The 7,971-nt window shown below is 45.6% G+C and overlaps 1 protein-coding gene across 1 annotated transcript in view; it reads left to right on the top strand.

The window, feature by feature from the left end:
* The first annotated feature begins 943 nt into the window (after positions 1 to 943).
* ZNF106 (zinc finger protein 106) overlaps positions 944 to 7,971 on the top strand; it is a 60,744-nt gene continuing 53,716 nt past the window's right edge. Inside the window, exon 1 of the mRNA XM_056134265.1 lies at positions 944 to 1,115. The gene's annotated coding sequence lies outside the window, so the exon portion shown is untranslated. The remainder of the gene's footprint in view (positions 1,116 to 7,971) is intronic.

Below are 7,971 nucleotides of genomic sequence, written 5' to 3'. Positions count from 1 at the left end.
GTGATGTCACAAATACAGAACTGGAACAGTTACTCAATCCTTTAGAAGCAAATTTGTATTTACACATAGATGGCGGTAGGGCGTTCGCCTTACAAGCGGCCAACATGGCCAACCCCAGTTCGAATCCTCTGTCCCTCTCGGAGAGCCCGGCAAGCTATCGAGTAATCGATATGCCAAACACAGTAACAACAAAGTCTCCAATCGAGATGTTACTGGGCCCGCTGGAGCAAATCCACAATCAACGGGAGGGCCTTTACCTTTACCTTTACATAGATGGTGGCAGTTGCTTTTTGATTTGCTTACACAAACGTCTAGTTAAATTTATTATTAGAAATTCAACAGTACAATAGTAATTCTTCTCATCTGCTTTAATATACTTTGGTTTATCTGACTTATTTTAGTAAAATGGGATCTCAGGGGAATGAACATGGTTAAGTTGAACAAATATAATATTTAGTATTGATCCAATGTCTGTTCTAATAGACAATATTCATTGATAGGTAGTTGACCAATGCTATTCCTTTTTATTTTAGCAACATCATGAAAAATATTCTAATTTTAAGGAAACAGAGATCCCCAAATCCCAATTTTCCCTCACATAAATTACTAGCAGCTTGGCTCAGGATCTGGACTCAGGTGAATCTGTTCTAGAGCTCTTGCATCTTCTACTAAGTTTTACAGTTTTGAACCGGCTTGAAGTTTAGCTTAAGCAGTTGCCGCTGACACAGGGGCCGGAGTGAGACCCGGAAGAGCCTGCTGGAAAAGGAACCAGGAGCTGGTCACAAGAGCCCAGTGCAGCGGCGTAACTCTTCCGCTAGCCGACCTGCTTTCGCTTTTCTTCCTCTAAGCGTCTCTGCTGTGTCCGTTGTTCACCCTTGTGTGTTCAAATAAAGCTAGATTATTGAGAAAGGCGTAGCGCAAAAGGAAAAAAAAAAAAAAAGAGCGCGACGGTCGCGGTGTGCGCCTGCGCGCTGGCGGCGGCGGCGGTGCCCGGCGGGGAGCGGGTCCGGAGCGGGCTGCCGGACCCAAAACAGAGAAGGGGGATCGTGGGGATCAGGGAGCTCCCTCGCCGGGGCCTCGGCGACCTGATGGAGTAAGAGGGGTCGGCTGTGAGTGTGAGTATCCAGGGGCTGGTCTGTGCGGAGGCGGACGGGAGCCGGAAGGTGCGGGTGGGCTGCTCCTTTCGGGAGGTTCGGGGCTGCAGAGCGCGGCCGGGTCCGTGCTCCCGCGGGCTGCGGCGCCGTGGCCACCGGCTCTCCTTTCCCGGGAGTCGGTACGGGTTTACGGGCAGTCGATGCTTCTGGCTTCGGGGTACAGATTCCCGCGGGGGCGTTCCTACTCTGCTCCCTGGAGGAAGCGTGGCTGCAGAGTGTTGACCTTTGGGGGAGGCCGCTGACCTCCTTTGGCCCCCGGTGCCGCGGGGAACTCACGGACCCGGCTGCTTTAAGAGGTACAGGTTTCAGGCCTGGAGCACCATTCGTCCTCTCCTGATTGACAGCCCCCGTGCTTTTTCATCCTGTGCCTTCAGTAGCAGTGAGAAGCTTCTTAGTAACAACTACGAATCGTGGAGTACTTACTATGTATCAATTAATGTTTAACTCGGATCCGGAGCAGAATTACGGGGAGGTGCTGCTTTTTGCACCGCGCTCTTAAATCTGTTCATGTGTTCAACAGTTTCATCTGTTGAGTATTAAGCCATCTTGTTGGAAAGTTTGAGATTTTTGTGGTTCTTAGCAACTTGGGACAACCATCCCACTTAAGGGAAGTTCTCTTAACTAGTACACCAGAACTTTATCTACCATAGGGGACTTTGCATCTTATTTACTCAGTCAAAATTTAGAATACTTGGTAAAAGCCTAGTATTCTACACTTCATGGGAAATCTTGAAATTTGTTTTAATCCTCATCCTCAAGTTTGGTAAGAATGAATCGATGGAGGATACTATAGGATACTATGTAGCTTCAATTAAGATTTACTTAGCACCAACTACATGCATGCTGGATTCTCTTAGTTCTGTCTTTTGTCCTCTCTCTCTCTCTCTCTCTCTCTCTCTCTCTCTCTCTCTCTCACACACACACACACACACACACCCCACACACACAATCAGGTATTTTTTTAGAGGAAGGTGGGGTTTTGTTTTGTTTTGTTTTCTTTGGGAGTCACAGCCAGCTGTACTCTGGGTTTTCTTCTGACTCTGCGCTCAGGGATCACTTTTGGGTGGGGATCCTTGGGGGACCATGTCGGATACCAAGAATTGAATCTGGGATTAAATCCAGTTTGGCCAAGTACAAGGCAAAAGCCCTGCCTGCTCTACTACTGCTCTGGCCCTAGGAAGGTGGTTTTTTGGGGAGCTCTTTCAGAAGAGGTCACTCAGAATTTGATGGTAATTGGCTTAAGCTAACATAGCTAGGGTAAGTGGTGAAATTGACATAATATCAAAATCTACCCTTTCCTGTTACATAGTCTAAATACTTATTCTGAGATGTATCGACATTACAATTGTTTCCAGAATTAATTATTGAGTCCATAAAAGGTGAAACCCTTAATAAAGATAATTTTATTTGCTTGTTTTTGGGTCACACCCTGCTATGCTCAAGGCTTACTCCTAGTTCAGTGCTCAGTGGATCACTTCTGGTCAGCTCCAGGGACCATATCTGTGCCAGGATTGAATTGAGTTAGCCATGTATAAGGCAGCCATCTTAACTGCTGTACTGTCTCTCAGGCCCCCAATAGATGGGTTTTTGTTGTTGTTTATTTTTTTTTAATTAAAATTTTTTTTTATTTTGGGGCTATACCTGGCAATGCTCAGTGGTTACTCCTGGCTCTCCACTTGGGAACCATATAGGGTACTGGGGATTGAACTTTGTTGGCTGCAAGAAAGGTCAGTGCCTTACCCAGTGTACCCACTGTACTATCCTCCCTGTTTTATTTTTTGGGGGGAGGGGGTTTTGTGTTTGAGCCCAGGGGAATCATTATAAGCAATGCCATCCACATAGTGCCCTAGTTGTTTTAATTTTTTTTAATTGAGATAGAGTTACAAAGCTTTCATGATTGAGTTTCAGTCATGCAATGATTGAACACCCATCCCTCTACCGTTGTACATTTTCCACCACCAAATGTCTCCAGTATCACTTCCCCTCCTCCTGCACCCCCCCACATCCTACTCCTCCCTCTGCCTTTATGGCAGGCACTTTCCTTTTATTCTCTCTACCTTTGGGCATTATGACTTGAAATACAGATACTGAGAGGCTGTTATGTTTGGTCATGTATCTAACTTTCCCTCGATGATTTTTGAAGTGAACTTCAAAGTGGTTGGTAAGGTGGTTATAGAATATAAAGTAGTCTGATCTGGTCTGGTCAGGACTGGAGTGATAGCACAGCGGTAGGGCATTTGCCTTGCGCGCAGCCAACATGGCTGACTCGAGTTCGATTCCTCCGCCCCTCTTGGAGAGCTCGGCAAGCTACTGAGGGTATCTCGCTCGCACGGCAAAGCCTGGCAAGCTACCCGGGATGTATTCGATATGCCAAACACAGTAACAACAATGGAGACATTACTGGGCCTGTTCAAGAAAATCGATGAACAACAGGAGGACAGTGACAGTGATCTGGTTAGTTCAGAACCAGTTGCTTTGATTAAAAAAAGAAAAGAAAAAATGAGTGGCTGGAGAGATAGTATAGCTGATAGGGCACTTGCCTTGCACACAGCCAACCTGGGTTTGATCCCTGCCACCCTGTATTGTCCCCCAAGCACCATCGGGAGTATGCAAGCCTTGGGCATTACTTGATGTAGCCCAAAAGCAAAAACAAAAAAAGGAGAAATTTAGATGTACAATAATTACCAGCTTTTCCTTTTTAAATTTCTTGGAACGTCTGTGTCTGAAGCCTCCTGCATTAGACAAGGAATAGTGGTAGACAATAGATTACTTGATTCTGGGATCAGGAAGGCTCAGTGAGAAGTATAAGTATTTAGTAATTTGAAGTTCAGGATTAGTTTATATACCTAAGAAAATGAAAGGCATCTAGGCAGACAAGTTACATATGAATACTCCAGTTACACATCCGGCTTGCTCAGTGTGTATTTGAAACCGTAGTCAGTTGGGACTTTTTTTTTTTTTTTTTTTTTGCTTTTTGGGTAACACCCGGCGATGCTCAGGGGTTACTCCTGGCTCATGCACTCAGGAATTACTCCTGGCGGTGCTCGGGGGACCATATGGGATGCTGGGAATCGAACCTGGATCGGCCATGTTGGCTGTGTGTAAGGCAAACACCCTACCCGCTGTGCTATCGCTCCAGACCCAGTTGGGACTTTTTTCCCCAATTTTTATTTTGAAATCTGAGTTTGTCAAGAGATGAGAATTATGTGTTCATCAATAGACAACTGGTTAAATAAATAATGCATCTGTTAGAATGAGCCAGCCATCTCTGTGCAAATAATATTGACTCCCCAGATCTATTAAGTGGTGGGGGTAGAGGGAAAGTGCAGAGAGGTTGTGCACTTTGCTACCATATGTGGTTTAAAAATATATATATGTATATATATATATGTTTTTGCATATGTATAAGTATTTGCTTTTGTAGATACCTGGACCTTCTCTGCCAGAATATTTTTGTTTGGGGGCATAGCTGGCAGGGCTCAGGGCTTATTTCTGGCTCTTTGCACAGAGATCAGTTTGTGATGGTGCTTGGCGGATCATATGCCATTCCTAGGATAGAAACCAGGTGGGCTGCGTACATGGCAAGCGCCTTAACCCCCTGCCCCCGTATTGTCTCTCTGGCCACTTGCTTCATTTTTTTATTATGAAAAATTTCAAATATCCAGAAATGTAGAGGAAATACCATATTGAACTTCTGTAAACAGGTGAATATGGTTTTTTTAAAAATATGTTAATATTTGTTCTGCCTGCTTTTATTCCTTGCATTTTACTACTGATAAGAATGACTTTTCTTGGCAGGGAGGATCACACCCAGCGATGCTCAGGGGTTACTCCTGGCTCTGAACTCAGGAATCATTCCTGGCAGTGCTTGGGGAACTCAGGAATCATTCCTGGCAGTGCTTGGGGAATCATATAGGATGCCAGGGATCAAACCCGGGTTGGCCGCTGCAAGGCAAACGCCCTACCTGCTGTACTATAGTTCCAGCCCCATGAATGACATTTTCTTGCATAACTCAATATCACACTGGACATAATTCCTCTGCATACCCAAATCTTATCAAAATTTCCTTGTCATCCCCCACAGTCTTTTTGTTGTTTTTTTTTTTTTTTTTGGTTTATTTTTGGTTTAGGGCTACACCTGGTGGTGCTCAGGGCTAATTCCTGGCTCTGTGCTCAGGGATCACTCCTCACAGTGCTCATAGGGTGCCAGGAATTGAACCTGGGTCAGTTGCATGCAAGGCAAACACCCTACCCATTGTACTATTGCTCTGACCCCCTTTTCAGTCTTTCTTTTTTTTTTTTTTTTGGCTCATACCTGGCGATGCACAGGGGTTACTCCTGGCTCTTCACTCAGGAGTTACTCCTGGCGGTGCTCAGGGGACCATATGGGATGCTGGGAATCGAACCCGGGTCATTCACATGCAAGGCAAATGCCCTACCTGCTGTGCTATCTCTCCAGCCCCCCTTTTCAGTCTTTTAAAACTATTTTTGTCTTATTTCTATTTATAGTCTGCATTGCATTTGATAACTATCATTTTCATATCTGGAACAGTTCTTTTTCTCTCCCTTTCTCTTTTATTACTCATGACTTATTGAAGAGTCTTGGTTGTTCATCTGATTAATTTTTGTTGTTGTTTTGTTTTGGGACCATACCTGGCAGTGCTTAGAACTTAATCTGGGGCCAGAGCTATAGTTTAGTGGGTAGAGCATTTGTCTTGCACACGTCCAACCGGGGTTCAATCCCCGGCATCCCATGTGGTCCCCCAAGAACCACCAGTAATACTTCCTAAGTGCAGAGCCAGGAATTACCTCTGAGCATTGCTTGGTGTAACCCAAAAAGAAAAAAAAAGAGAGAGAGAACTTAATCTGGGCCCTGTGCTCAAGGATCACTCCTGATGAAGCTCAGAGGGCCATATCCCTCCTGCCCTCCTTCTCCCCGCCTCTATGGCAGGCTCTTTCCTTATTAGTCTCTCTACTTTGGGGCTTTATGGTTTGCAAAACATACTGAGAGGCCATCCTGTTTGGTCCTTTGTCTACTTTCAGCACACATCTCCCATACCGAGCAATCATTGACTTAGTGGTGGCTCTGAACTCAGAGCTTACTTTTTGCTCTGAACTCAGGGATCACTCTGGCAGTGCTCGAGGGACCATATGAGATGCCAGGGATTGAGTCAGTCTTGACTGCATGCAAGGCAAACACCTCACCCACTGTACTCTCTCCAGTCTCCTATCTGAGTCTTTTTTTTTTTTTTTTGCTTTTTTTTGGTGGGGGGGCGGGTCACACCCGGTAATCCACAGGGGTTACTCATGGCTCTGCACTCAGGAATTACTCTTGGCAGTGCTCACGGGACCATATGGGATACTGGGAATCGAACCCGGGTCGGCCGCGTGCAAGGCAAACACTCTACCCACTGTGGTATCGCTCCAGCCCCCTATCTGAGTCTTAATGATAACATTTAAATTACTACAACTAGGAGGTAGAACTAAATTCTTGGCTGAATTCTGGTTAGAGACTTTGGAGATATTATAGGCATGCTATTATGTAACAGTAACTTCCTGCTTTTGGTGATAGTGAGTTTGATTTGTGGTTCTGTTGGTGAGTTGAGTCTTCACTGTAGAATTGCATCTACCCTTGAAGTGAACTGTAAGCCCTTTAAATTTTGAAATACTAATACAATATTAAAATCTTATTGTGTGGAGTGTGTGTCTTTGTGGTGCCACTGGAGATTAAACCTAGGATCGAATATATGTAAGCATAATGCTCTGTAACTGATTTACATCTGTTTTGTGGGGTTTGGGAGACTTGGCCATAACAGTGATGCTCAGAGTTTACTCCTGGCATGTTCTGGGAACCATATGGGATGCTAGGAATAAAATTTGGGTGCTTATGTGTAAGGCAAGTGCTCTATCTGCTGTATTATTTCTCCAGAACCTGTTTTGGATCCTAAACCTCTAAATGTGATATTTTTTTGGTTTGTTTTTGGGCTACACCTGGCTGTGATCAGAATTTACTCCTGGCTCTGTGCTCGGAGATCATTCCTGGCAGTACTCTGGGGACCATGTAGGGTGCCAGGATCAAACCCAGGTCAGGTGTGTGCAAGGCAAATGCCTGACCCACTGTACTTTTGCTCTAGCCCCAAGGTGATCATTTAATTTTATTTATTTTTTGGCTTTTGGGGTCACACCCAGCAATGCATAGGGATTACTGTTAACTCTGCACTCAAGAGTTACTCCTGGTGGTGCTCGGGACCATATGGGATGCTGGGAATCAAACCTGGGTCGGCCACATGCAAAGCAAACGCCCTACCTGTTGTACTGTAGCTGAAATGACAAAACTCACTTTAAGAATGTGGTTTGGCGTTGGGTTGGCAGAGGTTGGCACTCCCCCATCAAAGGTCAGGGGTTATTCCTAGTTTTGCTTGGGAGTCATTCCTACTAGACCTGGTGCAGGGATATCAAACCTAGGCCTTCCACATGCAAAGCATATCTTCTGGTTCACGTGGGTCAGAAAGATTTTGTTTGATTTTTGCTTTTAGTTTTGGGGCTATACCTGGTGGCCGGAGCGATAGCACAGCGGGTAGGGCGTTCGCCTTACAAGCGGCCAACATGGCCGACCCGAGTTCGATTCCTCCGCCCCTCTCGGAGAGCCCGGCAAGCTACCGAGAGCATTTGATGTGCCAGACACAGTAACAACAAAGTCTCCAATGGAGACGTTACTGGGCCCGCTCGAGCAAATCGAGGATCAACGGGAGGGCCTTTACCTTTACCTTACCTGGTGGTGCTCAGGGGTTGCTCCTGGCTCAGTGCTCAGGAATCA

Source organism: Sorex fumeus, unplaced genomic scaffold, assembly GCF_029834395.1.
Source record: "Sorex fumeus unplaced genomic scaffold, SorFum_2.1 ptg000098l, whole genome shotgun sequence".
Classification (NCBI taxonomy): Eukaryota; Metazoa; Chordata; class Mammalia; order Eulipotyphla; family Soricidae; genus Sorex; species Sorex fumeus.
Note: the sequence above shows the minus strand (reverse complement) of the source record. Positions and strands in the feature narration are given on the sequence as shown.